This window comes from Oratosquilla oratoria, chromosome 17, assembly GCF_046742065.1.
Source record: "Oratosquilla oratoria isolate Oo_2021 chromosome 17, ASM4674206v1, whole genome shotgun sequence".
NCBI classification, from domain to species: domain Eukaryota; kingdom Metazoa; phylum Arthropoda; class Malacostraca; order Stomatopoda; family Squillidae; genus Oratosquilla; species Oratosquilla oratoria.
The window spans coordinates 10,126,308-10,152,370 of record NC_134793.1 but is presented as its reverse complement, the minus strand read 5'-3'; the positions used below and the strand labels follow the sequence as shown (position 1 = coordinate 10,152,370).

Here is a 26,063-nt window from a genome sequence, read left to right as displayed (position 1 = left end):
GGGGAGTGGAGTACCCTCGTTTAGAAAATAAATTCCGTTGCCGGCAATCAGAATAACTGACAATAACTCGTGAAATTTATTTTATTTATTCATTTATTATATTTTATTTTTAGGAGGTTGTGGAGGGGAAGGTTACCGAAGAGTTGCCACAGAAATTAATAAAATCGCCAGACGACAGTCAGAATCGAACGCGAGAGACGCATGTAAGACACTTAGGGTGTTAAGATCCGTTTCGGTTGCGTGCGTGCGTGCGTGCGTGCGTGCGTGTGGGTGCGAGACGTGGACGGACCGGCCAGCGGGACCCGGATGCTGTTGGGGCTCCCCCGGGGGAAAGGGGTGGGTGGGGGAGGGGGGTGTCGTTTGAGAACGAGGTGGGGTGTCTCGAGGAATGGGTTCAAGAAGAAGATAAGCCTTGCGATGGTTAAGGATAACAAGGACAGTTTGTAAGTAAAAACAGATTTGAAGCTTTTAAGAAGTAACGAGAGGCTATGAATTCAGATTTATTGAATATCGTTAGATTAATTGATGAAAGTAGAGGTTACAAAATATAGAGAGAGAAAATACCCCCCCCCCTGAAAAAATAAAAAGGATTATGCAGACAAAAACCAGGAAGGGTAGAATAGAAAGCTGAACTGAATAAACTTCTGTAAAGCACTGAAGAAGAAAGAGAAACGTGGATCATATAGAGGGAACTATGCAGAAAGGTATTAAGTATTAAAGTATTAAACAGGCCGAGCGCAGACTATCTTCACGGAGGAAACAAACATTTTCTTAAGAAATAGAAACAACACATTATTAAATGCATAGACTGGATGATAAAAAAGAATAGAATAGTTCTGCCAACAGGTTTAATGGTTGAATACCCTAGTTTGTCAGGAAAGTCGTTTATAGTCGGTAGGAATGTAGCAGAAGTTACAAGTAACGTTCCGTTTAAAAAGTATTAGACGAAGAAAAGCGCCAGCAATTTATCTGTGACTTGAGGAGACACTTTGTAACCAGCCAAGCGTGCTAACTGTTCACCTTTATTGTGTTTCCAATTGGAGAAAGCAATGTGACCAATCAGGGGTACCAACAGTTCCGTGTGGTTAATTCTTTTTATAGTGTTATGGGTTTGCATATTAGAATGAACAGATTATCACGTTAGTATCTATCATTTCGTTTATGTATTTTTCATTAGATTAATTTTTTTTTGTATTTGATTTTATATACGTATTTTTATTTATTATTTTATTTAGTATTACTGTTATTATTACCATTTCATTTTTATTTTTCATTTAATCATTTATTTATTTATTTGATTTTTATTTTTATTTTTTATTTTTAGCAAGCAAGGTTACCGCATAATGTACATCTCACGCCTCGTGAGCCATCACGGAAGTGCTGCCAACTGTACGGATGTGTTGAGGGAGTTTCCGAAGACGAATGACTCCGGACAAAGAGGAAGTTGCGCCGACATTGACTCGGCTGACATTGCCTGGCCTTGACTTTGAGCGAATGTTGGAAGCAATTGGCAGGTGTCAGCACGAAGTCCCTGCGTTTTTTCTCAATTGCTTTTATTGTGTTTGTTTTTGTTTATTTTGGCCTGGGCCTCGGGTCGTTATACGCCCTCTTTCCTAAAGGCGTTTGGGATTTTTCTTTCTACAAGCGCACGTGGGCACACACACACACACACACACACACACACACACACACACACACACACGCACAATAATGAATATACCCCTTCTCATTGTGTGTATACACACACACACACACACACACACACACACATATATATATATATATATATATATATGTATATATATATATATATATATATATATATATATATATATATATATATATATATATATATAATGTGATATTTGGTTCTGATACGCTTCAGTTCTTGGCTGAGATAAATGCAACCAACCGCGATGTTTTATGTTTGATCTAAATTTATTTGCATAACTAACGAGAACAAGTTTGGCATGCGCAGCGCACAGTAGGATCCGCTTTAGAGAGAGAGAGAGAGAAAAGAGAGGAGGAGGGGGACGGGGCAGTTAGGTTATCACTTAACTAAAGGTTAATCAGGTTGAGTTTAATGGTCTGGGTTATTATCAAGTCATGGTAGTTAAATCTGCTAGATGAATAAAATTGTCCGACGACAGCTAAGGCCTCGGAAACCTCGGTGGTACGGCATAGTCAAGGAAAAAATGCGCGGTTGTGTGTGAACGCCTCCATTGACTTACGATGTAATTGAACCGCCACGGTTGCTGTGTACACCGATCGGTCACGACTAACTTTTGAGAGCGATTGTGTGATATCATTTATACATGTGGGAGGAATCAGAACAGATAAGCGGGCATGGTGCATCTGATAAGAAGAGGCGGGTTGCCAACTTCTCGAATTATTTAAACTTTTTTGCAAGATAATGTCGATGGATAAGAGTAGGTGAATGCTGATAAGGATAGTTGATAATAAAGGCCGATAGGTTGCCATATATGGGAATTATACACCCATATTGAACAGATTGGTTAAATGACCTTTTGGTACTCGAACTCAGACCTGTAAGATTTCTAGACCACTAGGATGCTATAGAATCTAGCGGAAATAACTTATGTAGATTTTCATGCACACATACACAGCTAGGTCATTAGTCTTCGTCGGGGCCTAGAAATTTCAAGAGCTTGGGTTCGAGTCCCGTAAAGGTTAGTCAGTTATTCAACATGAAAAAAAGTATATATATATATATATATATATATATATATATATATACATATACATATATACACATATATACATACCCAAATGCTAGTCGAGTTTGCAGTCCATTTTGTAAGGCTGAAATTAAGAAGTCTACTTTTATGTGGATACTACTTTTTCATGGACGAATTTCATGTCTAATCTAGTCCGAAGTTTTAATTAACGAAAGCCTAATCTATGCATAAATAATTACACAACGAAAATTCGAAAATTAATGGTGATTTACATATGATTGTATACATCAAAATACGAGTCCTGTTAAAAAAAACTCACTGGTGAATCACAACCATGGCCGATTTGAGCCTGTAAATATTTAGCTTTGTTCTTTCACAGCCTTAGCATGTTTAGTGCATAAGTACTTACTGATGTTCGCCAAAATCCTCTTTCATTAATGAACTTAAAAGCACACACCAGCAGTTCCTTGGCATCGCAGTGATCACTTGGTTATCTAGTTACCAACTCCACATTTTTCTTTTTAGAAGGACATACCAGGACTCAAAAATACAAACGAAAAAGCCATAGCAATAAGAATAAATTGATGAAACGTCTGTGAATATAATGAAAAGTACATACATATACCGAGGGCTTTTCCCCCCTTACAAGGAGGTAGCCAAAGCCAAAAGGCATAATTCCATTCCCTGCCGTTTCATCCTCGCGCATTCCAAAAAGTTTCAAGGAAACTGACCATTCGAGTATCTCACACTGAAGGCGAAAATTAAAATTACCGATGTTACGAAAGGCGAATTACTGGATTTTTTTTCAGTAATTGCAATAATGATAATAATAATAATGATAATGATAATAAACACTGTGGAAATTAAGAGAAAAGAAAACAAGAGAAGGACAAATACATTAATTAAGACGGGAGAAGACGTTCTGTTGCAAAAGCAAAACCGATAACAACAACGTGTGTTGAGACGTTCCAGGTCTGTGTAACTAAAACATTTCTTTTAGATTTTCCTGCTTCCTCTAGGTTTGTTAACAGAAAAGCGTGTCTACACTTAGGCTGCCAGAAAGTGTAGGTCAGGCTGTACACGTAAAGATATGCTATACTTGGCTGCACATTGTTAAGACAGACTTTTATTGGAGGTACGTGAAAGAATCTGGACTTTCTGGCCACAAATTAGGTGGTCGACTTTTAACTGAGGTCGAATATTACCTGGGTATATACGGTGTGTATACTTTGGTCTCTTGATCAAACACTCGCCAACCGCCACATGTGCTGACGTTTGGTCCCAGGACATAAACCCACTTCGGGAATTGGCCCAAGACTGAAAATACCACCAATTCCCGAAGTGGTTTATGTCCTGAGCCCAAACGTCCTCACAAGTGACGGTTGGCGAGTGATGGATTAAGAACCCTAGATGTATATATATATATATATATATATTATATATATATATATATATATATATATATATATATATCTCATATATATATATATATAAATATATATATATATCATATATATTTATATATTATATATATATATATATATATATATATATATATATATATATATATATATATATATCGCGCGCGCACCCATACTCGGGCCTGGGTTCGAATCCCGCCCAGGGCTGAAATAATTTCAGTATTGCTGCGCTGCGAGTCATTATTCCAACATTCATGAGCTAGGAGTTGGATATGTGTGTGCGTGTAAGGTCACAGCATTACCCATAGATCGGTCATATATGAGCTTTGAGCTCTCTGCCGGGATGGAAATAGTCGATCACGAGTCCAACACGTGATCCAAGACTATGGTGAATCACACACACATATGTGTTTGTGTGTGTGTATATATATATATATATATATATATATATATATATATATATATATATATATATATATATATAGTGACATATTCGGGGCTGGGTTCTCCTACCTCCCCGTCCCCCCCGTCTCTTCCCACCTTCCTCATCGCTGGATTTAGCCAGGATAAAATGTTTTAGTTATCGTAGCTAACAAGTAATTTGAGCTAAACATGAAATCTTCCAACTTACCCATTGCTTAGTGAACGATGGTGATAATAATAATAATAATCGTTATAATGATATTGGTGATTATAGCAGTCCTAGAATAATGCCGCGTCCACACGGTCGAGCTGTGCCTGGCTTTGCCCTTACCGGACAAAGTCCGCAGACTCTGCCCGCGAAGTGTCCACACGGCTGACGATGGTGGTTGGAGGTTAGTTGGCCGTAAGCAGAGGTTGGGAGCGAGTGATTCAGTGCGGTACGATAACCATGGTTCTCGCCATACTTGTAAAGAAGGTAGCACTTTACATTATAATTGCTGCCTGCATGAAAAAGAAATCACGGAGACATGTCTGGTGCCGGGAGTGGTTACAAAGACGTGATTTAATGGGAAGCTCAGTGACAATCCTACGTGAATTGCAGGATGAAAATGAACAATTGTTTAGCAGTTATATGAGAATGAACATAAGCAGCTTTTCTGTTCTCCTTTTGAAAGTGGAGCCATATATACAAAAGCAAGAGACAAATATGAGGAAAAGCATAGCACCAATAGCACGTCTTGTCGATACCAGTACACACTAGTACTACTCGTAGGTGCGGACATGGTAATAAGGTAACTTCGGTGTGTACTGAGCGGGTTTGCTAACTTTGCTCGCACCTCACCTCGTGCGTTTGGCAGCGATGTCAGCCCTCCATACACTGCCCGCAAATGGCGCCGGGAACGGACAGTTTGATGTTTTGCCCGATGAAATTGCCCGTTGTCGAGCAAAGCCCTCATGCCCGGCGGACAGTGCTCGACCGTGTGGACGTGGCATAAGGATACCTATGGAAAAACTGTCACCGTGAATGAATAAATCTGACATGGTTTTGAGCGTGCGTGTGTGTGTGTGTGTGTGTGTGTGTACACATTTAAAAGATTATGAATAGATATGTAAAACATTGACATGGTTGATAAATAACATAAATGTTTACGCGCACGCACGCACACACGTTTCATGGTGCAGTGGTAGCGATCGCGGCCGCCACTACGGCGATCCTGGTTCGAATTTCGCTCAGTGGTGAAGTAATTTCAGTATCAGTCGCTGCGGGTCGTTACTCCAACTCTCGTGGGCGGGGAGTTGGGTGTGTGCGTACGTGTAAGGTCACAGCATTACCAATAGATCGGTTATATATGAGCTCTGAGCTCTCTTCCGGGAGGTAAATAGCTGTCGATCACGAGTCCAACATTGATCCAAGACCATGGTGAATCACACACACACACACACACACACACACACACACACACACACACACACACACACACACACACACACACACACACACACACACACACACACACACACACACACACGTACATATTGCTGCGTTGTGGTATCCGTTTTTCCTCCCGTTGCTAATCTGGTCTTGTTTCCTCCATCCCTGTGTTCTCAGTGTAACAGTCTGTCTTGCTCAAGAAATATTTACAGACTTCAGCGCAAATGTATCTTTGTTTTTGCCCGGTTTTTTTCATCACATTGCTGTGGGCAGTTTGCCCGTGTCGGGAGACTAGCGGGAGAGAGAGAGAGAGAGAGAGAGAAAGTGTACTGAGAGAAAATAAAGATCGTAGCTGGGAGTAACGATGAAGGAATATAAGAGGAGGAATTAGGTCGGGAAACTAGCGGGACAGAGAGAGAGAGAGAGAGAGAGAATATACTGAGAGAAAATAAAAGATCGTAGCTGGGAATAACGATGAAGGAATGTAAGAGGGCAATTTAGGTTAGAGATCAGACCGAAATGAATTATATTTTGGATATGACAAAGAAGTCGACATGGAATTGGACTGGTCAATTACCCCGGAAGTCTGGATGGGAGATGGGACAAAAGTGTTACTGACTGGACACTACGAGATGGCAAGGGTAGAAGAGGGAGACCAGACATAAGGTGGAAAGATGAAGTGGTAAAGTTTGCAGGAGTGGCGTGGCAGAAGATGGCATAGAAGTTGGGAGAAGCCTTTGTTCAGCAGTGGACTTGGAATGATTGATGATGTTGGACCTGAGGAAAGTAATACTTTCTGAGAAGCGAAACAAAGTTTACTTATTGTTATCTATTTATTATTTATTTATTTGTTTATTCAATTCCTATGACACCAGTGTTAGATGTCAATAGCTAACATCTCATGATGCTCCCTAGTTTCAGGTGGTCCTAGAAAAGCGAGACTTGTATGTATGGTAGCAGTTCCAGCCAACTAGCTTTTGCCTTACAAATGAGCCTCACTTTTTTTCCAAAGTATAATGACTGCATGTTTAATGATTGTGTGTGTGTGTGTGCAATAAAAACACTAGAGACGTGTTCTACAGATGCAAGGTAACCACTATGAAAAGAAACGACCGGAGCAGAGCGCTTTCGTGTATTACATCTTCATAGTGGCTACCTTGCATATATATATATATATATATATATATATATATATATATATATATCGGGATAGTAGCCATGATGGAAATACAATCACAGCTATGACATCACTGGTTTGTTATGGTGCAGAGAGAGTTGACTAGACAGGCTGTAGAGAGGATTGAGGAGTGCGGAGAAGGCGGAAATGGACGCGGAAGTGGAAGAGACAGAGAGAGAGAGAGGAAGGAGGGGTGGAGCAATTGCAATTGACGGAATGGATAGAGAGCAGCTCTTGAATTCGCAAGAGACTCGAGGGAAGGGGGAACAGGGCGAGGAGCGGAGGGGAGGAGGAGGAGGAAGAAGAGGAGGACGATGAGGTAGTTCAAGTGTGGTGATTATAGAAGGCTGGTGGTAGTGGTAGAAGAGTGTTGTTGTTGTTGGTGGTGGTAGAGTTGTGTGGTGGTGGTAGGGTGTTGGTGGTGTAAGGGCGAGGCGTTGGTCAATATCACACTGAAGAGGTGGACACATACACCAAAGTGGCAGAGGAGATATCCAGGGCGATCAGTAGAAACGAAAGATAACAGAAACTTGAATTGGTCCTCATTTGCTGAGTAAAGATTAGTCTCCAGTCTTTCAAAGAATAATACTGTGTGACTCTGGTCCGCAGGGATGTCATTAAACTCCCAAAAATATTGAGAATATACATGTGATGTAATCAGTGCTCACAGAAGGGAATTAGGTGTGAATTACTCAGTAAGGAGTTTATTATTATTATTGTCATTATAATTATTATTTTTAATCTCGATTGAACGCGGTCAACCCCATACTGACTGACCACGTTACCCATGGTACCGCCAGACGATTTTATTATTGCGCAATATTCTGTATTGTGCAATATCATCGACGGTGTATGGATGGTATTGAAGAATGACACAGTGTATTGAAGACGTCAAATGTGCAGGCCAGACACGTCTGCCTCTTCAATACCATCCTTAAACCGTCAATAATATTGTACAATACGGAATATTGCGCAATAATATTGATCGTGTAGGACCTCTTTAATAGACCAAAGTGAGAAGCGAGGCATTCATATGACTGCCAATATGGGGGAGGGGGAGGAAGAGTGGATGGAGGAGGGAGATGTGGAGTGGAAGAGGAGGTAGAGGGTTGGGAGGGTGAGTGAGGGACGGTGAGGAAGTGAGGGTTGAGGACAAAGATGGAAGAGTGAATGAGTGAGGGAAGGGGCAAGTGTTGGTAGAAGATGAAGGAAAGGGAGAGGGAAGGGAAGAGTGGATGAAGAAGGGTGAAAGGGAGAGAATGATGAGGCAGGGAGAGGGGTGGAAGAGAGAGAGGGGTGAGGGAGAGGGGCGGAAGAGAGGAGGAGGGTGGGGGTTGAGGAGGGGTGGAAGAGAGGGAGAGGGAAGGGGGAGAGAGGAAGGGAAGGGGGGAGGAAGGGAGTTGGGGAGGGGGGTGGAAGAGAGAAGGAGGAAGGGGCTTGGGGAGGGGTGGAAGAGAGGGAGAGGGGAAGGAGGGAGAGAGAGGGAGAAGTGTGAAAGAGAGAGGAATGGAAGGGGGTAGATGGAGGGGGAGGGGGGAGGTACAGATGCGAGTGGAATGTTTATGCAACGTTTTTAGTTGCAGACAAAAAACTGTGGCGGTCACGCTGAGCTTTGAAGGGGAAAGGGAAGCGAGATGAAGGGAACGGGAAGGGTGGGGGGGTAGGAAAGGGTCAGGAAGGGGAGGTTTGGTAGAGGGCAGAACGAGGCAGGGAAAAGTGGGGAGGCTGTGGGATTAATATGTAAAATGGGATTGAAAGGGGACCAGAAGAGGGAGGAGGGGGAGGAGGAGGAAGGTAGTGTGTTGCATGACAAATGGTCCAGACATTATTCCACCCATTAGCTATGAAATCAGTTTGTAACAGAGCGAAAGAGATGAAAGCCCCTTTTCTTAGAAGATGAAGAAGAAGAAAGTGTCATCCCCGTTTTCTCTTCTTTCTTCCTCTTGTCTTTCCTTAAAAAGAAAATGGATCTGGATTCTCTTGTGTAAATAGAATCGTCCGATGACAACTAGGGTGAATTAGGAGAGAGATAGAGGAGGGGTGTAGGCTGTGGTGTGTTCGGCTTTGATCCTGCCTCTTGAACACAAAGGACTGAGTTCAGTCCGTACTGGATACCAGTGATCGTATGTAGTATGTTCTCCGAGCACTAAGGGCAAAGGTGACGGTTTCTTGCAAGGTGATTGCTAAGCATAAGATTTGCTCCCGTATATTTATATATTGTAACGCAATAAAGGTAAATAAACACACACAACTTGCTGCTGTAGTGGATCGCGAGGACTAAGACCCAAGTTTGAACCTCACCTAAAACTTGGAAGCTTTACTAACTGCAGACCGTTACTGTCCCTCTTAAGCAAGATGATAGAGGTGTAAGGTTAAACATTGCCCATGAATTTGTCAGTGTACAAGCTCTGAGCTCTCATGCGGGAGGGTAGGAACTGTTGATCACAAGCCTCGAACATGATCTAAGACCATGTCTGTGAATCACAGGCGCTCGTACACACACACAGGGCTGAAATAATTTCAGTATCGCTGCGCTGCGGATCGTTACTCCAATTCTCGTGGGCGGGGAATTGGGTGTATGTGTGTGTGTGCGTGTAAGTTCCCAGTATTACCCTTAGATCGGTCATATATGAGCTCTGAGCTCTTCTGGGCGGGAAGTAGCTGTCGATCACGAGTCCAACACGTGATCCAAGGCCATGGTGAATCACACACACACACACGGCGAGAGCAAATGACACCTTACTCGCGTCCTTATGCCGGCGCCGGCGTAACGGCTCATTTTCTCGGCGCCGACGCACCGTCACTGTTGCCAGCCTGACGCCAAAGCCGGCTTGTGCTCTTGACCGGCGCCGGTCGTGGTAGTCCCTTGGTCAAGCCGAGTCGTACCGGCAATGTCTCCTTTTGTCGTGATGAATAAAATCGCCTGACAGCAAATGGGTTGGAAAGAAAAATGCAACATGGAACGGAAGGGGTTAATCTGTGCCTAGCATTATCATTATTGATAAAAAATTATTATTATTGTTATTATTACTGTTATTATCGTTATTATTATCATCATTGATATTTGTTATTATTATTAATAATATTATTATTATTATTACAAGTCCAACATAATAGTATTAAAAAGGAAAAGTTGTTTCATTTGGGCATTGCGAGTTGGTTGTGTTGGGAAGTCGGCTGTTCCCGCCACAAATCCCCCCTCCCTTCCCCCCAATCTCCCCACCCCTCCCCCCACGTTCCCCATCCCCCCTCGCCTCCCCAGTGCTCATAATGACCTCATAACAACTCTTTTACTATTTGGAAGAAAATCCCGTTCCAGACGAAGTGAGAGTCGGGGGGGGGGGAAGGGGGGATCTAGGATGATGGGTGGGAAGAGGGGGAGGCGGGGCTAGTGAGATGAATAAACAGATTTGACTTGATTGTGGAAAGATATTACGTGGTTCTTATAAGTTGAAGCATTTGGCGCTCTACCTACCAAGGGATTCCCCCCCCCCCTTACCAAGGAGGTAGCCAAGTCAAAAGGCTATACCCACTCCCACCCATATCATTCCTACCCATTCCAATCCCATCCACCTTCCTTTCCTCTCTATCAACTTAGCTCCTCATGGATGATGGGTCATCCCTGCATCTCGCCCTGGGTCAGAAGCAGTGTAGCAAGACACAGCACGTTCGCAGCAAGGCCGTTTCAGTTTGGCGTTTTCCAGAATAAAATCATTAAATGGGTTATGTGTGGCGCTTGGTGCCAGAGGATCAAGATCCCCCATGGAAGTGCCACGACTGCAAATAAAATCACCTGGCGGCAGCCTGAATAATGTCAATAGTGAAGTGACTCTTGCCGTGGTGAAGGGAGACAAGTGAGTGAATGATTTACGAGTGCTGGGAATGACTACACGAGAGGGAGTGTCGTCCCCCTCTTTAACAACCCACTGTGCTTCATTTCAATCTTTATTCGCTCTAAATCAACTCTTCTTTCCTGTCGTCTCTAGTTAAAAAAAAAAAAAAGGAAGTTAGTATGGAGTCAAGGGGGAGGGCTTTTGGAGTGAAAGGAATGGAGTGAGTGGTGGATTGAGTGAAAGGGAGGAAAGGAGGAGTCAGTGAAGAGGTGGAGGAGGAGGAAGAGGGGGGTCAAGGCGAGGTCTAGGGGTGACACGTGAGGGTCAGAAAGGAGGAGAGGAGGAGGAGGAGGAGGAGGAGGCGGCAAGGGGTGATAATAGAAAATGAGAGGAAAGTGGGACCGAAGAGGGAGGGGAGGGGAGGGGAGGTCGCGAGGGGAATGACGTGAACGAAAGAGTGATTGAAGATGAGGGAAAGGGGAAGGGGAGAGTAACGAAGGGGGAGGGGAAAGGGAGTTGGAGAAATGAAGAGAGAGGGGCGAGTGAGAGTAAGGAGATGGGAGAGGGGATTAGAAAAAAATAGGAAGATGGGAGGTGCAAAGAAGGGGAAACGAGGGGAGGGGAAGTGACTGAAGGGGAGGGGGAAAGGAGAGAATCCAAGGGGTGACGTGAGAGGAAGAGGAGAGGGGAGGGACTGAGGGGAAAAGGTGATGGGAAAGGAGGAGAGGAAATAAGGGGAAAGTGGAGGGACTGAGAGGAAAGAGGAGGGTAAGAGAAGGAATGAGGGGAAAGGGGAGAGGAGACGTGAGACGGGTGCCTGCTTGACGCGAGACAGCTGCGGCACTGTCTGGCCCTGGGGTGGTACTGGCGCGCAACTCCTTTATTAAGTGACCGGGGAGGGGGGCAAGAATACTGTCACCGAGTCACTCTTCATGTCCCTAGAGGAGGAAAGAAGGGGTGAGAGAAATTTTTATTTAATTTATTAATCTATTATTTTTGTATGTTTGTTAATTTTATTCATTTATATGTTATTTTTCTGTGTATAATCATGTGGTGACAATAACATGCTTCTTGTATCCAGGCACCTTGAGCAAAGGTTGCAGCATTGGCTCTTGCTAAGTGCCGTAACTTGAAAGCTGAGGCTCTTTTCTCTCGAAGTTTTCTCTCGCTCTCTCAGAATTTTCTCTCTCTTCTCTCTACTCTCTCTCCCTCTCTCACCCTCACTCCCTCCCTCACCTTCTCCCTCCCTCTCTTTCCCTCACCTTCTCCCGTCCTCACTCTCTCCCGTCCTCACTCCTTCTCTTTCTCACTTACTCCCCATACTCTCTCCTTCCCAACATTCGGTCATCTCCACATTCGTTCCTTCTCTCTCTCCTTCTTCCTCTCCCTCCCTCCCTCCCTCCCTCCCTCCCTCCCTCCCTCCCTCTCCCCCTCCCTCCCTCCCTCCCTCCCTCCCTCCCTCCCTCCCTCCTTCAACCTCAATTGGACACTTTTTATTATCAGTAACCTGCGACTTGCAGCCTGTCCTTATCGAGACACCATCGTCGTAAAATGTCGAAGAACTTGTCCTGTTGAGTGCACCGACGTTTCCTGTGTGTGAGGAGCAGCTGAGGCTGAGCGCCAACCAGCCAGCGATGCAGTTCCGGACAAACGGTTGCCCGCCGCCGCCGCCGTTGACGTCGTCGTCCGGGCAGGAAGGCAGCAGCAGCAGCAGCCTTTGACACCGTTATCTGGGACCGGTTTGGCGAAAGGGAGGAGAAGACGAGGAGGAGGAGGAGGAGGAGGAGGAGGAGGAGGAAGAGATGATGATGATGAACAGGAGGAGGAGGAGGAAGAGATGATGATGATGAACAGGAGGAGGAGGAAGGTGAAGAAGAGGAATAAGACGTAGAAAAAGAAAAGGAAGATGTTAATGAAGAAGAGGAAGGTGAAGGTGAAGAAGGGGAGGAAGAGGAAGAAGTAGAAAAAGAAAAGGAAGACGATGAAGAAGAAGGTGAAGAAGTGGAGGGTGAAAGTGAAGAAGAAGAGGAGGGGGAAGATGATGATGAATGAAAAGAAGATAGAGATGGTGTGCGTATGCGTATGCAGTACATGTATGTGATCATCTGATTAAATATTGAATGTTTAAGCAGAAATTGTAATATCTCATCGTGTGTGTGTGTACGTATGTAGTTGTGCGTGCATGTGTGTATGTATGCAATGTATGTAGTTGGGCGTGTGTGTGTTTGTGTATGTATGTATGCATGTAGTTGTGCGTGCATGTTTGTATGTATGTGTGTAATATATGTAGTTGTGCGTGTGTATGTATTTGTGCGTGCGTGTTTGTATGTATGTGTGTAATATATGTAGTTGTGTGTGTGTGTATGTATGTATGTATCTGTGAGTGTGTGTGTGTGTGTGTGTGTGTGTGATGTGTGTGTTGTGTCTACTCGCGCTTACTATATTTCCCCTGCGCAAGCACAAGTTGCGCAAAAACTTGGCGCGGCGGAGACGGAGACGGGGGGAGGCTGGGGATGGGGGGGGGGATGGAGAGATGTTGACCCTCAGAGGGGAAAGAGGTTCCTCCCCCCGTCGAGGAGGAACCACCAAGAAGATCCTGCAAGATGAGAACTTGGTCTGAAGACGCCTTGGAGGCGGACGGGGGGCGGGGGGAGGGGGAAGGAGGGGAGGGGAGGGGGGAGGCGTGATAACCTTTGCACCGCCGAAAGCTTCCTTGATGTTATATTCTAAATGTCGCCAGACGATTTTATTCAGGTTGTGGGACTAACATGTAACCCAAGCATTGGAAATAGTCACTTCTGCGAAAATGTGTATTTATTTATTTATTTATTAGTTTATTTTTTAGATAATTTTGTTCATTCGAGATGCCCCTCTCCACCCGACCTCCACTCGTATGAATAAAATCAACTGCCGATAGTCACAACGAAAGTATTTGAAATATGTTACCAGGAGAGAGAAAGAGAGAGAGAGAGAGAGAGAGAGAGAGAGAGAGCGAGGATTACCAAAGCGTTGCCAAGAGAGGAAACCAATCCGAGATAAGTCGAAGGACGGAAGCGAGAGATATCGGGGAGGAAATCGCGAAAAGAAAAATATGTAGAGAGAGAAAAAGAGGAAGAGAGGGAAAGTAAAAAGGTGTGCCGGAGTTTGTAGGGAAGAAAAAGAGGAAGAGGAGGAGGAGAGTTATGAGGAGGAGGAGGAAGAAGAAGAGGTGAGGGTAAGTGGGGAAGACGAGGATGATTAGAAGAGGAGGAGGAGGGGAGAAGAATAGGAAGAATGGAGAAAGAAGGTGAGGACGAAAAAGGGGAAATGGAGGAGAAGGTAAGGACAGAGAGAGGAGAGGAGGAGAAAGAAGAGGAAGAGAACAGTGAAGAAAAAGAAGGAAGAATAGAAAAGGAGGAGGGCAAGGAAGAGGAGGGAAGATGAAGAAGAATGGAGGATAAGGAAGAGGAGGAAGAAGACGAGGGAAGGGTGAGAGAAGTTAAAGGAGGAGGAAGGGGAGGGAGGGTAAGAGGACTGGAGGAGAAGGAAGAATGTAGGAAGATGAGGGACGGAAGAAAGCTTATGAAGTGGACCTGGAAGAGAAGAAGAGGAAGAAAATGAAAGAATGAAGGGTAGAAGTGGAGGAGGAGGAGGAGGAGGAAATATTTAATGTAATTCAAATAAACTGTTTAATAAAAGACATGAGCAGGAGGAGGAGGTGAAAGAAGGAGTAGAGGAAGAAAATGAAAGAAAAAAAACAAGAAAAAAAGGGGCGCAGGGGGAAGAGGAGGAGTGGAGGAGTAGAGGGAATAGATGAAAGGGAAAAATAAGAAGAAAAGGGGTGGAACGGGGAGGGGGTGTGAGGAAGAGGGGGAAAGGGGAGGAGAAGAGTCAAAGGAGAGGAGAAGGGGGAAAGGGGAGGAGGAGAATGGAGAAAGGGGAGGAAGAGAAAGGGGAAAGGGGAGGAACAGAAAGGGGGAAGGGGGAGAAAGAGGAAGGGGGGAGGGTGTGAATGGAATCTGGGGTCAGAGAGAACATTCTTCCTGTAAATCAGTGGCTGGGAACTGCAAGGAGGCGGCGTCAACGCCAACAACTGACACTGGGGAAGATGGAGGAGGCAACCCTAGGGTATACGCAAGACGTCGCGGGCAATGGAGGAGGTGTGTTGTGGTAGAAGTGCTGCATGAGGAGGAGAGGGTGAAGGTGGAATGAAGAAGAGGAGGAGGATAGGGAGGAAGGGGTAGATGAAGATAAGAAGGAGGAACCGGAGGAAGAAGAAGAAGAACTATAGTGGATGAATGTAGGGTGAGGGAGGAAGGGATAACGGAAGACCGATATATATATATATATATATATATATATATATATATATATATATATATATATATATATATATATATATATATTATATATATATATATATGGTATTTGATTCAGTTTACGAAATTATAAAAAGATTTTCTCAAAGTGAATAAACTGATTTGATGTCAGCCAGATTAAGATCGTGCAATACAGAGGCACGTTCTCTCTTTCTCTCTCTCTCTCTCTCTCTCTCTCTCTGTCTCCCCCTTCCACGGGTTTTGAAAATATATATATGTATCTGCTCGTCAATTTTCTCCATCCCCCTCCTGACACACACAGACACACACACACACACACACACACAGACACACACACACACACACACACACACACACACACACACACACACACACACACACACACACAGAGATCGGACCTACGAGCTCTGAGCTCTCTTCCAGGAGGGAAATAGCTGTCGATCACGAGTCCACACACGTGATCCAAAGACACAAGTGAATACACACTCTCTTTCTCTCTCTCTCTCTCTCTCTCTCTCTCTCTCTCTCTCTCTCTCTCTCTCTCTCTGTCAGAAACACAAATAAACGTGTACGCATCCACATTCATTTATTCGTGTATTTATGTACGTCCATATTTATTTACTAGTTCATTTGTTTATTTTGAATGCCCTTATTGCCAAGACACGGCCGGCCCCCACCCCCTTCACATGAGTGAACTGGCCACGTCATGTGACTCTTATTTGTTGATCTGTTGCCACAGGACGTCGTCTTTGGGTCTTCGTGTCCTTTTTGGTCCTCGTCGTCTTAGTCTTGGGATATTTTTTCTTTCTTTTCTTTCCATTCCCTCCATTCCAACGGTTGGGGGCTGAATAGAAGAGCCTCACCCTTTCTCCCTCCCCTTCTTCCCTTTCCCCCCTCCCCTTCTCTTTCCCCCCTTTCCCCCTCATCCTCTTCCCTTTACCCCTTTCCTCTCCTTTCCCCGTCCCCTCTCCTTTCACCCTCCCCTCTCCTTTCCCCTTCCCCTCTCCTTTCCCCCTCCCCTATCCTGTCCCCCTCCCCATCTCCCCTTCACTTCTTTTTCCCTCCACCCTCTCCCCCTCTCCTCCCCTTCCCCTGTTTCCCTCTCCGCCTCTCTCCCCTTCCCCTGTTCTCCTCTCTCCTTCCCGCTGTTCCCCTCTTCCCTCTCCCCCTGTCCCCATCTCCCCAAGGACATCAAGACACCCTCAACCCCATCAACACCATGTGACACTTCACCTTTACCGTATTGTTTTGTTGATTTGATTCACCCCATCACTCCCACAGGTGTGGTGGGCACTGTCTCGTTTTATTGTCACTCGTTTCTATTCTGTTTGCCGTCATTTGATTTCATTCACTTCAGCAGCAAAGATGACAGACTCAAAAGACATAGGAATGGGGGAGACTGCAAGAGACCTTAAGGCCTATACTAGGCAGTTCCATGTCCTTAACCACCTGTCATCCCTATCCATAAAGTTATCTTCTCGTAAAACAACCAACTGTTTCAGCGCTCACTACACGGTTACTAAGTATATTCCACTCATTAACCACTCATTAACCACTCATTCCACTCTTAAACCTAAATTTTGTCCAATTTAAATTCATTGGTACGAGTTTTGCCCTGTCTTAATATGATGACCTTGCCTTCACTTGTTAAAGCCCTTGACCCATTTGAATACCTCTATTAGTTCATCCCTGGCACACACTATGTCTCTGGCACTCATTTTATTCTGGTTAGCGTCTGGGTGCTTTGGCACTGTTGAATGCCACACAGGCACTGTGGCGTAGTTGACCGAAAGCCCAGGAAATGACCTTTGGATTCCTCAAGGGTGAGGTCGGGAGGGTGGGAGGAGGTGGCCGAGGAAGAAGGAAGGGAGGAATCGGAACCAATGGAATAAACGAGAACAGACGAAACGAAAAGAAAATGGAAAATCCGACGAAAGATAAAAAAAAAAAAAAAAAGGAGAGAAGTGAAGGTAAAATAAAAAATGAAAAAAAAAATAAAATAAAATACAAGACAGGGAGAACGTGAAGCTGAAGGACTGACGAAAAAGCAAAAATCGAGACGAAATAAAAATAAATAAGTTCGGGATGCTAGACGGTAAGAACTTGGATGGAGGTGGAGAGGGCGAAGTCCACTTTGAGGCCGATCGGAGATAATAATCCTCCGCCTTGCCACGCACGTGGAGGACAAACTTCCTCCTCCTCTTTGCCCTCCTCTTCTTCCTCTTACTTCTCCTTCTCCTCCTCTTTCTCCTCCTTCTCCGCTTCCTCCTCCTCCTCCTCCTTCTCCTCTTCCTTATTCCTCCTTCTCCTCTTCCTTCTCCTCTTCCTCTTCCTCCTCCTCCTTCCTTCTCATTCACCTCCTACAGTACTCCTCCTACTCCTCCTCCTCCTCCTCCTCCATGTTTTCTTTCTCATCTTTCGTCTTGGTCAATGCAATCCTCTTTGTCTTCTTTTTCGTCCTCTTTTCTTTATTTTTTTCTTCTTTTTCGCCCTCATTTCCGCCTTTTTTCTTCGTCTTACTTTTCGTCCTCTTTTCTCTTCCTTTTTTCTTCATTTTTGCCCCCGTTTCCGCCCTCTTTTCTTCTCTTTTCTTTGGTCTTCTTTGTGTGCGTCTTCTTCAGGTTCATCCTCGCCTTAGTTTCATCTCCTGCAGCCGGAAAGAAAGAAAAGGATAAGTGGCACTCGGTGCCGAAAGGATTAAGAGGGAAGGCGGGTAGGAGGAGGAAGAGGAGGCAAAGGAGGAAGACGAGGAGGAAAACGAGTAGGAGGAGGCAAAGGAGGGAGACGAGGAGGAGGAGGCAAAGGAGGGAGGCGAGGAGGAGGAGGAGGCAGAGGAAATCGAGGAAGAGAAAAAGGAGTAGAATGACGAAGAAGAGGAGAGGGACAGAGGACGAAAGCTGGCAAAGAGTTTGGTCTTTGGGAGGAAAAACTACGAAAAAATAAATAAAATGAAATAAAACGATACAAATAATAACTAGTAATAGTAATAATAATAATGATAAAAACATTATGGAAGAACTTTATTAAGGTGGGCTCCTGTCGCTACCGGTGGGGGAAAAAAAGGGGTGGGGGTGGGGAAGGGTCACTCGGTACGGAACATCGAATGTGGAGTTGTGTTGATATTGTGGAGGTGGTGGTAAGGGGTCAGATCTTCACTCCCTCTCTGATTCCTCCCTGCTCTCTCCTTCCACCTCTCCCTCTCTCCCTATTCCAACCGTTACCTCTCCCTCATCCCTCTATCCTCCCTCAATCCTCCCTACTCCCTCCCTATATCCTCCCTCCCTCTATCTTCCCTCTACCTTCCCTCCCTCTATCCTCTCTCAATCCTCCCTTTACCTTCCCTCCTTCCCTCCCTACCTCCCTCCCTCCCCCCTCCCTCCCTCCCTCCCAAACTGGTCCCGGGTTCATGCCCCCATCTACTTGTGGAACACTTTATTGACTATTTTTATTTTGTAATGGTAGAAAGCGTTCGCCAGGTCTGGCGAAGGATTTGTTAAAAGTACTGCCTTTCAAAGGCAGGGTTGTCTCGTACAGGAACTCACGAGGATATTTTTTTCTTTTCCAGGTGCGTTAGTCGACCTTGCCGGAGACCTCTTGTTCTGTAGGTGGCATCTTCTCCCCCACCCATGTGTGGAGGACGAGGTAAGTTGCCGCCAACAACATTGACATTCGAATGGAACTCAAGTCGCACTAATTCATTCTCTCTCTATCTCTCTCTCTCTCTCTCTCTCTCTCTTTTTCTGTATATATATGTGTGTGTGTGTCCGTCCCTTCGTGACCCTCTCTCACCCAGTCTCTGTATCTCACTCACTCATTCACTTTCTCCCTTCCTACTCCTCTCTTTCCCTCTTTATATCCCTCTTATCATTTACTACACACACACAGGATATATACGAGCTCTGAGCTCTCTTACGGGAAGGAAATAGCTGTCGATCACGAGTCCAACACGTGATCCAAAGACCATGGTGAATCACACACACGCACGCACACACATACTCGCACATGTAGATCAGGATAGCAGCCGCGCCTTGTGTATTTAGAGGCGCGTGGGGAGGGGTTAGGTGAGGGACGGGGGTGGTTGGAGGGATGGGGGCAGTTAAGTAGGGGAAGGAAGCAATCGGAAGACACGGGTGGTGGTGGGGAGGGGGAGGAGGAGGAGGAGGAGGAAGGGCAGACAAAGCCAGCTGATGAAAAGGGGGCTGTAGTGATGGTAGTCATGGTAGTGGTGATAGTGTAGTTTGTCCCAGTGCCCTGAGTATGGTTGTCGGTGTTAGTGGTGGTTGTGGTGGTGATCGTAGGTTCCTTCATGGTGGTGGTAGTGGTGTAGTTGGTCGTGGCCATCGAGTTATGACTGTTGGTGGCCAAAGCAAATGTGTGAATAATGGATGGCCGTGACAGGGTTAAGTGAAAGAAGGAAGGAAGAGGAGGAAGGGGAGGAGGGGGGGAAGGAGGAACAGGGAGGGAGAGAAGGAGGAGAAGGGAGAGGGAGGGAGGAGGGGAAAAGAGGAAGAAGGAGGGAAGGAGAGAGAGGAGGAGGTGGAGAAGAGTCGGAGGAAGTTGCACCGATAACCGATAAGCCTGCAGCAGTGCAAGGAGGACAAGAGGTGAAGGATAGGCGGATTCTGTGACATAAAGTCTTGATAAGGAGTTTGTATAAGGTAGGTGTGTGTGTATGTGTGTGTTATGAATCTTCGTGTATGGTTTATGCGGTGCCGTTGTGGAGTATTAATATCGCGAGTCTTGTTTTACGGCCGTGCTATGCGATGCTTCGTTATGCGAGTTCTCGTTATGCGGATTCGATATGCGAAGTCTCGGTATACGAGGTCTCAGTATGCGAAGTCCCGGTATGAGTGGCCTCGGTATGTGAATGTTCGTCATGCGGAGACTCAGTATGCGAGTTCTCGTTATGCGAATCCTTGTCATGCGGAGACTCAGTATTATGCGAGTCTCGATATGCGAAGTCGCAATATATGAGGACTCGGTATGCGAAAAGATTCGTTATGTGCCATTCCCGATAGCAGAAAGCCAATATGCACAGGATTCGTAGTATAAGTATGTGTAATCATTGCAGACTTAACCAAGCCTAACCTAAACCAATTAAGTCATCATTAGTGAAATTCTGTGTAATGTGACTCTGTGTAATTTGTGTATTTGCGTTCCGGTGTGGGGGAAAACTGTGCAAATTCTTACACAGAATTTCAAGCTACGAAACTCGACTTACGAACGTTCGAGTTACGAATTTTCAATACACGTGGAGTGGACCGAGCGATTCAATCAACCAAAGGAGGGATGAGGCGGGAGTGAGGAGGGTACCCTCTCTCTACGCAGAAGGAAATGATTGGACCGGACAGGGCAATTAGGGCGAGTGGTTCTGTGGGGCAGCACAGAGGAGTGCAGGTAGCTGGACGCTTGGAGCCGGCGCCGGCGCCCCGGAAGGTCAGTCGGGGCCAGGACCCGGATGTCGCCTCCGCCCGGAGTCGTTTGTCCCCGAGCAATTCTATAGCGCGGCCTCGTGTGACGGACCGCCCACTGTGCGTGCGTGAGTATGTGTGTGTGTGTGTGTGTGTGTGTGTGTGTGTGTGTGTGTGAGAGAGAGAGAGAGAGAGAGAGAGCGAGCGTGAGTTTCCTTGCTTGCGTGTGTGTGTGTGTGTGTGTGAGAGAGAGAGAGAGAGCGAGCGTGAGTTTCCTTGCTTGTGTGTGTGTGTGTGTGTGTGTGTGTGTGAGAGAGAGAGAGAGAGAGAGAGAGAGAGAGAACGTGAGTTTTCTTGCTTGTGTGTGTCTATGTGTATTGTACTTTGCACATTTGTGTGTGCGTGTATTCGCGCGCGCGTGCGTGTCTGTGTGTATGCACTTTGTGCATTTATATGTGTGTGTGTGTGCGAGCGTCTGTGTGTATTTTGCTCATTTGTGTGTGTGTGTGTGTGTGTGCATGTGCGTGCTTGTCTGTGTGTATGTACTTAACGCATTTGTGTGTCTGCGCGAGCTCGCGCGTCTGTGTATATACTTTGTGAATTTGCGTGTGTCTGTATCTTGTGCATGTATATGTGTGTTTATGTACTTGGTGTGTTTGCGTTTGTGTGTCTAATTTACCATGGTCTTGGACTACGTGCATGATACGTGATTGGCAGCAAATACCCTCCCGTACCTGAGAGGTCAAATCTCCATATAGTCCATCCTTCTTGTAATACTGTGACCTGACAAACACCCGGTACGTAACGGATGCCACGAATTTTAATAAAATCACCTGACGACAACCATAATAAAAGTATAGTGCCACTGTACGGAAGGGATGTATGTGCCAAGGCCCTGTTTACACTAGCGGTTTGAAACGCGGCGGTTCACTTACATTGTAAAATAGATGGAGGGGTTCACACGCAACCGGGCACTTTTTTCCTTGACTGCGGTACCGCCGCGGTTTCCGCGCGGTTCAAACCGCTAGTGTGAACAGGGCCAAAAGATGGTGTTTTAGAAAAAGAAACAAACCGTTGGGGAGCGGATAGTAGGCTTAGGGGAGTATTGTAAGGGCCAAGTGAATGGGTATTGAGTTAAGGAGGGAGGTTGAAGAGGAGGAGGGGAGGGGGAGAGGAGGGGAGGGGAAGAGGGGAGATGTAGAAGTGGTAAGGGCATCATATTTCTGTTTGAACATATGAATGAAGGAGACTACAAGAGACCATAAGGCCTACACTAGGCAGTTCCATGTCCATTACCACCTAGTGTTTGGGAGTGGGGGATGAGTAGGAGGAGGATAAAAGAGGAGTGTGCAGAGTCAAAACTGTTGTTTTTAAATATGGTGTAGTTTCAGAGGGGGAAGGGTCGGGGATAACAATAAAAGGAGGTTGAGGGTGAGGTTGAGTCAGGTTGAGGGTGAGGCCCCTCGCCCCCTCTCTGTGGGTGTCACAAGGTTGTAAAGGTGGGAAGAATTATGTGATAAACAACAACAACAACGAGAGAATAGAAAGGAGGAGGAAGAGGAGGAGGGGAAAGAGACTGTAGAAGACTCAGAAGGGAGAGAAGAAAGGAGAGGAGGAGGAGGAGGGGAGAAGAGAGCTTAGAAGACTTAGAAGGGAGATAAGAAAGGAGAGGAGGAAGAGGAGGAGGAAGAGAGCGTAGAAGACTCAGAGGGAAGAGAAGAAAGGAGAGGAGGGAAAGAGGGGGAGAGATCGTTGAAGACTCTGAGGGGAGAGAAGAAAGGAGAGGAGGAGGAGGAGAGAGGGGGGAAGAGAACGTAGAAGACTCAGAGGGGAGAGAAGAAAAGAGAGGAGGAGGAGAGGGGGAAGAGAACGTAGAAGACTCAGAGGGGAGAGAAGAAAGGAGAGAAGGAGGAGGAGGAGAGGGGGGAAGAGAACGTAGAAGACTCAAAGGGCCTCAGAGGGAAGAGGAGAAAAGAGAGGAGGAGGAGGTCGGAAGAAATACATAACGAAGAGAAATAACATGGAAAGGAAGATGGCAAAGCGATAGGGGGGCCAGTAGAGGAATCAGAGAGAAGAGAAGAGGAGGAGGAAGGAAAGGAAGAGAGGAGGATAAGGGGGAGAAGGTGAAGGGGGGGAATTCTGAGGGAACGACGTGAAACAAAGGGATACATTTATATGGTAAAGAGACTGTTGGGGGGAATGGGGTTGCATAGCTCGTGGGGATTAAACAGAGATTCGAAATGGGGGGGAGAGGGGGGAAGAGAGGTGGTATTAATAATGATGATCATTATGAGGATGATGAGGGTGCATTTGTTGTTGTTGTTGTTGTTGTTATGTTCTTCTTGTTATGCCCGAGGCGTCATTAACTCGTCAATTTGAATCAAATCGTGTTCATGCGCCGTCAGGTGATTTTATTCAGTCATCGAGACGTCACCGAGAAAGAGAGAGAGAGAGAGAAAGGATGGAGGAGATAGACAGTCCGTCCTCAAGGAGGAGGAGGAGGAGGAGGATGTGGAGGTGTCACACTGTGTGGGTGGAGATGTAAATGGAGGAAGTTCGAGATAGAAAATGGAGGAGGAGTAGGTGGAGGTAGAAGAGGAGGGAGGAGGAGGAGGAGGTTGTGGATGTTTGGAAGAGGTCCCTGGAGATGGAGAAACGAGGGTGGGGTCCGCCAACACTAGCACATGATTGTCTGAAGGTGTGAAAGGAAGATGTAAATGGCGAAGAGGAGGAGGAAGAAGAGGAAGAGAAGGAGGGGAAGACTGAAAAATTGGTTAAAACCAAAGAAGAACAAAAGAGGTGGAGAAGCTGTTTCAGGCCAGACCCAAGTCCGGTACAGATCAATAGGCAGCCCTCCCTCCTCCCTCACTCCTCCACCCCTCCCTCACCCACTCCCTCCTCCCCTTCCCCTTTTCTCCCTTCCAGTTCTCTTCCGTTTCCTTTGTTTGTGTTGGCTTTTCCAATCCCTTTTTCCTTCTCTATTCCTCTCATCTCTTTTCACATTCCTACCTTTCTCTCTTTTTCTCTCTCTCACTCTCACTGTCTCTCTCCCTCTCCCTCTCCCTCTCCCTCTCTCTCTCTCTCTCTCTCTCTCTCTGTCTTCCCCTTTCCCTTCCATTCCTTTCTCCCTCCACTTAATTTTTGTACCCCTCCCTTCTCCCTCCTCTTCTCTTCTGTACCATTCCGTTTTTTTTATTCTTTTTTCTTCTTCCCTCCGATCCCCTCCCCTCTTCTCCCTTCCCCTCTTTTCTCCACTCCCCTTCCCTGTACTCTCTCCTCCTCACTTCTCTTCCTCCTTCCCCTACTCTTTTCTCTCCTCCCCTTCCGTCTCCTCTCCTCTTTTCTCTCCTCTCCTCTCTTCTCCCTTCCCCTCCCGTCTCCTCTCCTCCTATTTCCTCCCCTCCTCTCTTCTCCCCTCCGCTCCTGTCTCCTCTCCTCCTCTCTTCTCTTCTTTTCTCTTCTCCCTTCGCTAACTCTTTTCCCTATACCTTCCCTCCCTCTCTTATTCCTCCCATTTCCCTCCCCTCCCCATTCCTTCCTATTCCTTCATTTCTCAGCATCTCTCTCCCCCACTTCTTTCTCCCGCACTCCTTTTTCTCCCCCACTTTTCTCCCCCCACTCCTTTCTCTCCCCCACTCCCTTCTCTCCCTCACTCCCGTCTCTCCCTCACTTCCTTTTCCCCCCACTCCCTTCTCCCCCAACTCCCTTCTCTCCCTCACTTCCTTCTCTCCCAACACTCCCTGCTCTCCCTCACTGCTTTCTCTCTCCTATTCCCTTTACTACTACTTTCGCTTTTGTCCACCACCCCTCTTTCTCTCTTTCCCCCTCCCTTCCCTCTCTTCCCCTCCCTTCCCTCTCTTTTCTCTCCTCTGCCCTCTCTCTTTTGCCCTTCTCTGCCCTTCCTTAACCAGTCCTTCACGTCCCCACATCTCACTCCACCTACTCCCCCATACTCTCAGTTACTCCTCCATACACTCCCCTCTAAGATCCCTCGTAGTGAACTGGATAGCTCCTTCGGGAATCCCAAGTTCGATCCCATGAGAGGTACTAAGTAACCGGCGGCTGCTCTCCTGTTCCCAGCAAGGAAAATAATAGATTTATAGAGGGAGCGCTTTCGTCTATTAAAGCCTCTTCAGTTGTTGTCTATGTGATTTTTGCTGCACAAACAACAGTCCAACGTTTCTTCCTATAGAGATCTATGGGAAAGCCTGAGTACCGTTGCCAGTTGCTGTGGGGCTGTGGGTTTCCAATCATTGAATCCTGAGGTAATAGTTATTAGCATCACCCATTCCCCTCTTCTCCCCTCTTCTCCCCTCTTCTGCTCTCCCCTCTATTGCCTTTCATTTCCCCCGACATTTAGTTTTCTTCCATTTCTTTTCCAAAAACTCTTGTGTCCATATATTTCTCTCCTTACTCATGTCCCCTTTCTCTTCTACCCTCGTCTTTCTCTTCTTTCCTCTTACCTCTTCCCTTCCTCTCATCTCTCCCACTCCTTCCACCCCTCCGCATCCACATCCTTCCTCTCATCTTTTCCATTGCCTCTTCCACTTCATGTACGGATCCACTCTCTCTCCTCACTTACAACACTCTCTTTCACACCTCAATCTCCCCTTCGCCCGTTATCTCCCCTCTTTTCCCCTTTCCTTTTATTTCCTCTTCCTCTTTTCCTAATTCTTTACCTTTCCTTTCCATTCCCCTTCCCCTTCTCTCCCCTCTCCAATTACCACCAAATACTTCCCTCTCCTCTTTTCTCAAGTTCCTCTCTTTCTCTCTTATGTTACCCTCATTTTGGTTCTCTTTCCCTTCCCCCCCCTTTGCTCCTCTCTCCTCTTGCCCCAACCCCTCACTCCTCCTCTCACAGATCTTCTTCCTCACCCTGTCAGAACTATCTCCCCTTTTTTATGATTTCTTAAGGCTTTTCCCCTCTTTTAGCTCGCAATCACCGTTCTTTCTCTTTCCCCTCTTCCTTTCATCTCTCGCTTACGTTACGTTCTCGTCGTCGTCGTCGTCGTCCCCCCTCGGAGGAGTTGAAGGGTGACAAGTTGAAGTAAAAATTGCTTGTAATTCTTGAAATTTTAATCTTGTCTTCGTTTGAGATCAAGTATGTGTCAGGTTCAGCGACAAATGGGAAATGTTTGTGTGTGTGTGTGTGTGTGTGTGTGTGTGTGTGTGAGAGAGAGAGTGAGAGAGAGAGAGAGAGAGTAAACGTTTATTTTTATCAACAATACTTTTTGAAACATTGTTTACAAATTTAGTAAACAGGTACGGTCCATCGATCTGAAGTTCTGTGACGGACATTATTTTATAGAATAGAAGGAGTGATATTGAAGGTGGAGGAAGTAGACGAG

At 46.0% G+C, this 26,063-nt stretch overlaps 1 protein-coding gene across 5 annotated transcripts in view; it reads left to right on the top strand.

Annotated features, from left to right (window-relative positions):
- The window catches only part of Synd (protein kinase C and casein kinase substrate in neurons protein Synd), a 336,406-nt gene that overhangs the window by 91,808 nt on the left and 218,535 nt on the right, over positions 1–26,063 (top strand). Inside the window, exon 2 of one of the 5 annotated variants that reach the window (XM_076200368.1) lies at positions 18,870–18,946. The exons of the other annotated variants lie outside the window; for them this stretch is intronic. The gene's annotated coding sequence lies outside the window, so the exon portion shown is untranslated. The remainder of the gene's footprint in view (positions 1–18,869; positions 18,947–26,063) is intronic. 5 annotated transcript variants of the gene reach the window in all.